At 44.4% G+C, this 9,811-nt stretch overlaps 1 pseudogene across 1 annotated transcript; it reads left to right on the forward strand.

Annotated features, from left to right (window-relative positions):
* Window positions 1–522: 522 nt before the first annotated feature.
* On the forward strand, window positions 523–4,530 carry LOC309653443 (general transcription factor IIF subunit 2 pseudogene; annotated as a pseudogene). The gene is made up of 2 exons (XR_014268811.1): window positions 523–2,012; window positions 3,110–4,530. The product of XR_014268811.1 is annotated as a general transcription factor IIF subunit 2 pseudogene (transcript).
* Window positions 4,531–9,811: the final 5,281 nt, after the last annotated feature.

The raw sequence follows: 9,811 nt of genomic DNA on the forward strand, positions 1-9,811 counted from the left end.
GTGGCCGGGGAGGAGCCTATGCGTGAGTAGGGGCTGGGAAGAAGAATTAGCTGCGCCAGTGGGGTGGGGTTATTATGGCAGCAAGGTCGGTGAAAGGAAATAATAACGAAGACCTGGTGGCGAGAGAGAGCAATGGAGGTTAAATTGAGTTTACAAGCTCCTTACAAGCGGAGTTTTAGGGAGTTTCTGCAAGAGATGACGCTGAGCAGCAGTCCCTTCTAGAAAGGCTTGGTAAGCCACCGGAAAGAGAATGGACTTCATTCTATGACAGGTGGGGAGGCTCCGAAGGCTATTAAGAAAGAGAAAGACATTTCTTTTTTTTTTTAAATTAATTAATTAATTTATTTTTGGCTGTGTTGCGTCTTTGTTGCTGCGCGCGGCGAGCGGGGGCTGCTCTTCGTTGCGGAGCGCGGACTTCTCATTGCAGTGGCTTCTCGTTACAGAGCACGGGCTCTAGGCGTGCGGGCTTCAGTAGTTGCGGCGCACGGGCTTAGTTTCTCCGTGGCATGTGGGATCTTCGCGGATCAGGGCTCGAACCGGTGTCCCCTGATTTGGCAGGCGGATTGTTAAGCATTGCGCCACCAGGGAAGCCCGAGAAAGACATATTTAGAATCATGTTTTAGGGACTTCCCTGGTGTTCCAGTGGTTAAGAATCCGCCTTCCAATGAAGGGGACGTGGGTTCGATCCCTGGTCAGGGAACTAAGATCCCACATGCCACAGGGCAACTAAGCCCACGCGCTGCAACTATTGAGCCTGCACGCTCTAGAGCCCACGCGCCACAACTAGAGAGAAGCCTGCGCACTGCAACGAAAGATCCCTCATGCCGCAACGAAGATCCCGTGTGCCTCAACTAAGACCCGATGCAACCAAAATAAAATTAAAAAAAAAAAAAAACCACCAGAAACATGTTTTAGAAACACTACCTTGACTCCAGCATGTGGAATATAGTGACCGAGGAAGCAAATTCAGTGAAGAAGCGATTGCACTGAATCAGGAGAGAAAAGTTGTAGAGTGGCCTCAACTGGGCCAGGGCATAGGGATAGTGTGAGCAATTTGAGATGAATTAAGGAGGTAGAATGGGCAGAACTTGCTGGCTCACTGGAGCGAGATATGGGGAGAAGTAAGCTTAACACTCAAGTTTCTGGTTTAGGAAACAGGGTGGATGGGGAATACTGGAAGAGCAGGTTTGTTTCGGGGGAGAAGGCATGAGAAGGTGATGGGTCCTGGTTTTGACGTATTAGGAATCGTGTGCACTGCAGGACATCAGTTGGCATTTGGGTGGTCTGCCAGAAGCTCAGGAGAGAGATCTGAACTATGGTTGCCCTTTTGAGAGGATTCTGCAGAAATATAATCTTCAAAAGGTGTGTAGAGTGAGAAAGGATAGCACCTGGGACCAAGGAACAGCAGTTATGGCCCAAGACACACTGAGGTGCCCACAGAGGAGACTGGACATGGCAGTTCGAGAGGCAGGAGGAAACCCAGAAGCAGGGGGCATCATGGAACCCACGGGAAGAGAATGTTTTAAGATGAAGGGAGCAATCAGGAGGGGAAATAAGGGCTTTCTGCATTTAGCCAGAAGATGGTGAGAGCAATTTTAATTCAGAGTCAAAATAGCTGGTCAGGGACTAGGAATAACTCCTTAGAGTACCTGCATCTCCAGCCTTTCTAAAGATGCTGAAGCAAGCTGCCTTCCCTCGAACCCACCCTACACTGGAGAATTAAGGAAAATGGGTTCAGTGGAGGAAATAATCCATTAAGCTATCCACCCTCATGGGTATGCTTTAGGAGATTTGGGGAAAAACCCATAAGTGAATCAAGGTGATTGGCTTTCCAGGGTGGTTGTAACCCAATCCCATCAAGGAACTCCCTAAAGGTGGCAATAAATAGAGCTGTGTGGAGGGAGTGGGTTCTTCCTTCCAGGGGGAGGCAGCCTGGGGCCTGAGTGAGCCCTGCTCATCAGGGAACACCCTTCCTTGTAAGCCTTGCTCAGCACAGCTCTCTGCCTGCTCTGGTGAGTCTCAGCCTGGTAGAAGGGGCTTCCTTCCCGGCTTCCTTTTGTAAAATTATGCTCACTCTTTGCTCTCTATGCCTTAGGCATGAGGGCACCCAGAGAGGTTATCTTAAGAAATACAGCCTCTCGGCTCCTGCTGGTTTAAATGGATTTGGATTTGAATTGGAAGGTTTCCCCACTTAGGTCAGAGAGGATATGGCAGAGCAGAGGTTGTTGAAGCTACAGTGGTGGTGTTTGATCCACGGTGGGCTTTAGGAGCTGTGAGGCAGGATTGCTCTGCCTGCAAGTCAGATGCAGACGCCTGCGCTCTGGACCTCAAAATATAGGCCTGGGGGAAAAAAAAGAAGAAGAAGAAGAAACAAAATATAGGCCTGGAACCTGCTAAGCTCTGTGGCCTCGATGTCTCTGCCAACAGCTGGTGTCAGGGTCTCTCCCTGTGCTCAGGCCAGGTTGGCAGGGAGGACGTGCCCCCAAGCCAAGGCCCTCCGTGCCTCTTATTTTGTGTGGAGGCAGGAGGGCAAGGCAGGATATCTGAATTCTGGGCGGTGGGACCTGGGCGGGGCGCGGGGCGTGGTGTCCACCTCCACTCCATTTTTTCACAACAAACAAACCAATCAAATAAGACCTTTCGTTCCTTCAAAAAAATAAAATAAAGTTATTAAACGCCTACAGCATTGAAAGCCACAAACTCTACCCTCATGGCGCTTACAGTCTAGTGGGGAAGAGATACGATAAAATAATAAATATATAAAATATAAATTATCCAGGATATTTCACATTGACTGGTGCTCTGGAGAAAAATAAAGCAGGGAAGAAGGACAGGGGGAAACAGGGTTGTAGGGAAGGCGTTTAGGAGATGGCTGTGTTTTAGAAAACTCTTCACATCAGTAGATAGGAGCTCCTGTAATTTTAATTGCTGAAGTACTTCATTTTCAGGATGTGCCACACTTATTTATCAAACTCCCCACTTTTATGATGGTTTCCCACCTTCCCTTATTATGAATCGTTTGACAATTGTTGTATAGCACTCTTTAGATTCTAAGACTCTATCTTTTAACATTTCTGAAGTCAGCATGTGCTTTATATTTCCTCGCTAGGTTCCTGGATTCCAGCAGCTGGTTTTGGTGTCCTGCTTCCCTCTTCATCCCTAGCTGGCCCACCCTCTGCACCCTCAGCTCAGGTGCACATGGCCTCCAGAAGCAGCAGACCCAAGCCCCAGAGCATTCCACTCAGCTTGGAGGGAATCCAACAGAACCAGCGGGTATGGCTGGTGAAGCTTCCTAAATACCTGTCACAGCAGTGGTCCGAAGCTTCTGGAAGCGGTGAAGTAGGGAAGCTGCAGATTGCCAAAAATCAAGGGAAGTCTGAAATCTCATTTATTTTGAATAAGGAACTTATAGACATTCGGGGTACAGATGGACAACCTGCCCCGGTCGTCGCTCCCAGGGAGCATCAGCTTGTCTTGCAGGGGGTCAGAGGGCAGGTCCTCACAGCGCTGACTGAGCGTGCACCGGATCAGCTCTCCCTGGAAGGAACGGTGGTACATCGGGGAGAATGCAGACCTGCTCTGAGTGAAAACTACATGAGGCTGAAGAGAAGGCAAATAGAGGAGTCTTCCAAACCTGCCAGAACTGTACAGAAACTGGAGAAGGTAGTCACGACCAATTATAAACCTGTTGCCAATCATCAGTACAATATTGAATATGAGAAGAAAAAGAAAGAAAATGGAAAGAGAGTGAAGGCTGATAAAGATCAAGTTTTAACCTTGCTATTTGCTGCCTTTGAGAAACACCAGTATTATAACATAAAGGACTTGGTTGGCATCACTATGCAACCTGTGGTGTACCTGAAGGAAATCTTGAATGAAATCGGTGTTCGGAATGTAAAAGGGCCCCACAAAAACACATGGGAGCTAAAAGCAGAGTACCGGTATTATCTGGCAGCGGCCAAGAGTGAGTGAGACAGCCCTTTGTCAAGAAGTGCCAATATGAGCGTGACAATCTTCCGACGCTAAAAGTGATGTGAGGCTGTGCTGTTATTGCTAAGAGTTAGGGCGGTTAAATATCTTTTTAAGTATTCACATTTAGATTGTAAAACAGGGAAATAAAAAAAGATGTAAACTGAGAAAATGTTGTCTGAGGACTACCCGTCTTTGCTGCATCCCCAAAGAGCTCAGCTCCTCTCAGTCTAAAGAGAAGTGTCGGGCTTCCCTGGTGGCGCAGTGGTTGAGAATTTGCCTGCTAATGCAGGGGACACGGGTTCGTGCCCTGGTCTGGGAAGATCCCACATGCCGCGGAGCAACTAAGCCCGTGCACCACAACTACTGAGCCTGCGTGTCTGGAGCCTGTGCTCTGCAACAAGAGAGGCCGCGATAGTAAGAGGCCCGCGCACCGCGATGAAGAGTGGCCCCCGCTCGCCGCAACTAGAGAAAGCCCTTGCACAGAAACGAAGACCCAAGACAGCCAAATAAATAAATAAATAAATAAATAAATAGTAATTAAAAGGTGCTAATAATTAAAAAAAAGAAAAAAAAGAAGTGTCATCAGAAACTGGACAGGGGTGGGGCCAGGGGTGGGCCTGGGGTGGAGGGTAGGGTTGGCTGGGGTTAGGGGTGGAAGCAAGCAAATTCTACATTCTAAAATTACTGAAGAACACAGTTGTTTTTGAAATGTTTAAAACATATGGTCCTTTCATATGCAGAAACATCAATGAAAAAATATTTAGAGTAAGAGAGTGAGATAATTAAAACTGGCAGTTGGCAGGTAGAGGAGGATGGCCTCCGACTGATGGAGTGGAAACAGGCTGTATTAGAGATCCTTTCCTTACTTCAAGGGAGTTGTGAGTTGTATCTTAAATTTGGATCCCTGATCGTTGCCTGAAACATCGTTTAAAGAGATTCCACTCTGGCAGCAAGCACTGAAATGAAAATTGACAAGAAAAATGGCAACAATGACAATAATAATGGCTAACATTTATGCACTTGGTGTAAGCTAGGTGCTGTGCTTAGGACTTGATGTCATTTTTTAGATAATTTTTTTCTTTCAGCAGCTCCACGAGGGAGATGTGGAGTCTCTCTTCTGCTCTCCCACCCCATCCTTCAAAGGCTGCTGAGGGATGTGGGGTTGAGGAAGGGTTTTTATTTTCATTTATTTTGGCTGTGCCGGGTCTTAGTTAGACGTGGAAGTCTGGAGGCCAGAGGAGGTCTGTTTCACTGCGTTGTTCAGGGTGCTGTGCTGCACGGGGACCGGTCTCATTCCCGGAATGTGCCGCGACAAGGGGTACAAATGTTTCCTCTGGGCCAGGAGCTAGAGAGGGAGTTGGCGTGCTGTTATCTAGGGTCCAACAGGGCTGTCTGGAGGGGTGGAGACACCTTGGTCGACGTAGGCTGAGAAGTGGCATCTGATGCCAGGGTTGCGGAAGGAACCATAAGCAGACACCTAGAGCAGAGGTGCCTTCCTCTGCGTCAGGCTTACTGAAGGAGAGCTGTGTCAGTGATGGGAAACCTCCGAATAACCAGCTCAGCACCTGTGAGAGCACTGACCTTCTTCATCTACCAGAGCCAACCAGAGTGCCAGCTTACACCAGAGGGCTTGAAATCAGATCTCAAGAGTACCAGTTCACATACTACTTTCCTTTCTCCTCCATCCTTACACGTTGGCGGGTCCCAAACAGTGGTTAGTGAATAGGGGAGGAGACAGCAGGAAGCGAGGAGGGAGCAGAGTGATGAAGCTGTTCCCACGTGGGGAAGGTGAGAGGGCTCAACCCTGAGCCATGTCTGGGTGTTCTTATCACCGTATCAAGACTGTTTGGGACCTAAAGTGACTGTAGGGCTATTTATTTCCTAGAGAAGAAAAGGGCGGGTCTGCCAGAGTCTCTTCCAGGGAAGGAGGTTACTCCATAAATGAATATTAAAGAGATGGTAAGAGGCAAAAAGAAAATTAGTTTGATTAAGTCTTGAATGTTGCTTATTCAACTGGTAGCGGGAGTAACTCCAGTCAGGGGAGTAACGTGAAGGCAGTCAATGTTGTGTGACTTTATTCCAACAACAATCAGCTGCTGAGTACAGCTGCTGAGTACAGGCCCAGAGTCAGAGTTGGGGTTATCAAGGGTTGGAGGTTTTCTAGGTTAGTATGATGGGTGGACAGAGGGGAGAGAGTTGAAGCTGTTTACAAAGATTTATAATGATGGAAAGGTGGAAAGTGGAGACAGGAGGGGAGAGACAGATAGTGGAAAGTAAACGGCATCAAGTCCTGGGAGACCCCAGTGGGGTTGAAGAATTACTGGAGTGTAGGTACCAGAGAACCTGAACTGGAAAGACGGGAGGTGGTGGTCAGTGATGTTAAGTAACTTCTGTGACGTCATAAAGCCACCAAGAGGGGAGATGGTGGCCTTCCGTCAGTTAGACTGGTAGTCCCCAACTCACGCTCATTGTTTCTGTTCTATTACGACCACTTGGAATAAATCTGACCTTTCCATCTTCATAACATTCCCTCCTGGAAACTATGGTGTCAGCTTGAATGAATACTATATTTTCTACCACCAATTTTCTCCTTGTTTTCTATAGTTTTTCTAGGAAATAGCTCTTAGGTCCTCCCATACTCTCCCTTCCCACTTATGCTGAGCTAGGTCTCCATCTGTCACATACTTTCTAAATAATGTCTCTGCCTGAAACAACCAGTTTTGTTTATTCCACACCTGGTATAAAACCTTAAGTGATTCCTTATTCACTGCTTCAAGTCATAGATGTCTACCTAATTTTCTAGGCCATCCACACTTTCTTCTGCTATTACTGAGAGCCTTCCGTGAAATCTGAGTTCCAGTTACTCATAGAAGATGAATAAAGGGAATCATGCTCTATGTGATCTCATCGATGTCCTCAAAAGTAACAATTCTTATTGAAGTTCCAGAATGCTCTGAGTGATGCATATAGTGCTGGCCAACCTGGGCTAGCTCCCAGAGAGGACACGCATTTCCAGTCCAACACAGAGGGGCACAAGGAGGAGGAATGAGCAGACCAGCCTTTCCCATCAGATCGCCTGGCACAGGACTTGCACTCAATGCATTCTCCTTAAATGAGTGAATGGCTTTCAATGCACAAACATTTACTAAATCTATCCATCCAATTAGACTGCTAAGGACAATTCATGGTTGAATTTAAGTCAATTTGAATAGGTAAGTGAAGCTCTGGAAATTTTAAAAGCAAGTGAGGAAAGTGGCTTCAAGGACTTTATGGCTATAGAAGGTTAACAGTATTTGGAATGAAATGAATATCAAGATCATACAAATTCATTTTGAGGATTGCAATTCACTTAACTAGAACAATATGACTAAATTAAGCAAAGCATGGCTCTGTATCCCAAATGTAGAGAGGCGCTAACAATTATATTCAGAAATGGTAGAGAAGCAATTATACTCCAATAAAGATGTTAAAAAAAAAAAAGAAAGAAAGAACTGGTAGAGAGGGAGATTGAGAGACAGGGAGAGAGTGCCAGCTACCTGGTACTACCAAAGCTACCTGCTTTGTACTAAATTCCTCTACTTATACCATTAAAAAAAGAACTTATTTTATATATAAAATAGATAAACAACAAGGACCTACTGTGTAGCGCAGGGTAATAACTTAAAATGGAAAAGAATCTGAAAATGAATATATATATTATATAATCATACAAGTAATTATATATATAATCACTTTGCTGTACACCTGAAACTAACAAAACATTGTAAATTAACTATACTTCAATTTAAGAAAAGAACTTATTCAATGCTTATTTATTTTTGTCTCCACTGAGAGTCTTTTAAATAAGTCATAGTCATACTTTTTTTTATTGAGGTGTAATTGACATATATCATTATATTAATTTTAGATATACAACATAATGATTCAATATTTGTATATACTGTAATATGATTATCACAATAAGTCTAGTTAACATCTGTCACCATACATAGTTACAAAAATAGTTTTTTCTTGTGATGAGAACTTTTAAGATTTACTGTCTTAGTAACTTTCAAATGTGCAATATAGTATTATTAACTATAGTTACCATGCTGTACATTTTATCTCCATGACTTATTTACTTTATGACTGGAAGTTGTGCCTTTTGATTCCCTTCACGCATTTCCCCCCCACCCCTCTGGCAATTACCAATCTGTTCTCTATGGTATGAACCTGTTGTTGTTGGGTTTTTTTTTTTTTAATATTCCACACATAAGTGAGACCATAACGTATCTTTCTCTGTCTGACTTATTTCAATTAGCAAAATGCCCTCAAGATCCATCCATATTGTCACAAACAACAAGATTTCCTTCTCTTATGGCTGAATAATATTCCCTTGTGTGTGTGTGTGCACGTGTGTGCATGCATGCATCACATTTGCTTTATCCATTTATCTATGGATGGACATTTAGGTTGTTTCCATATCTTGGTTATTGTAAATAATGCTGCAATAAACATGGGGGTGCAGGTATCTTTCTGAGTTAGTGTTTTCCTTTTCCTCAGATAAATACCTAGAAGTGGAATTGCTGGATCATATGATAGTTCTATTTTTAACTTTTTGAGGAAACTCCATACTGTTTTCCACTGTGGCTGTACCAGTTAAGCCATGGTCGTCCTTGATGTCTGAGTGAAAGAACTTGCAATCAGAATTCTGGATGGTGAAGGGACTACACACAAGAAGCCCATCAAGGATTACCAAGAACTACACTCTTTAGAGATTATTTAGCAGCAGGATGGCCCTGGCCTAAGAGATGTTACTCCTTTCCAATTCTGAAGCTCAGCATGAAGGCAAAGGGCAGATGAGAAATAGATCAAAAGTAAAGATGACAATTGTAGTCACTTGAGGGTAACACTTCCAAGATTTGGGGAATAAGGACAATGGGAGAGGAGAAAAGTAACTCCCTAAGTGAAACCTGATAGCCATTCCAGGACTTAGGCATTAATTTAACAAAGCTTAACACAAACCAAAACTTTAACGAAAATAACTATTTCCTATTTAAGAGGAAATTTTAAGTTGGGAGAAAGGCTTGCTAAAGAAGTTGATTTAGCTGCTTATGGGTGAATTTGCCAAGGATGCTTTGGTGTTCCAGATGGCCCAGGTTAGCTGGAGGAATCAGAGGAGGTAAGGGGAATGGTTTGTCTTTATCCTCCATAACCTACCCATGTGGACTGATCATATTAGTTGCTTAATAGTAGATTATTAAAATAAAGGCTTAAGCTGCAAGGCTATATTGTACAGCACATGGAATACAGCCAATATATATATATTTTTAATTTATTTATTTTTTGTTTATTTATTTTTGGCTGCGTTGGGTCTTCATTGCGGCGCGTGGGCTTTCTCTAGTTGCAGGGAGCAGGGGCTACTCTTCGTTGTGGTGCATGGGCTTCTCATGGCGGTGGCTTCTCTTGTTGCAGAGCACGGGCTCTAGGCATGCAGGCTCAGTAGTTGTGGCACATGGGCTCAGTAGTTGTGGCTCGTGGGCTCTAGAGCGCAGGCTCAGTAGTTGTGGCGCACAGGCTTAGTTGCTCCACGGCATGTGGGATCTTCCTGGACCAGGGCTCGAACCCGTGTCCCCTGCATTGGCGGGAGGATTCTTAACCACTGCACCACCAGGGAAGCCCGTATATAGCCAATATTTTATAATAACTTTAAATAGAGTATAATCTATAAAAATATCGAATCTATTTTGTACACCTGAAACTAACATAATATTGTAAATCAACTATACTTCAATTAAAAATAATAATAAAGCTAAATAACTCTCCTAAAGGGACTTCCCTGGTGGTCCAGTGGTAAAGA

Source organism: Balaenoptera physalus (assembly GCF_965194825.1).
Source record: "Balaenoptera physalus genome assembly, chromosome: 1".
Taxonomy (NCBI): Eukaryota; Metazoa; Chordata; class Mammalia; order Artiodactyla; family Balaenopteridae; genus Balaenoptera; species Balaenoptera physalus.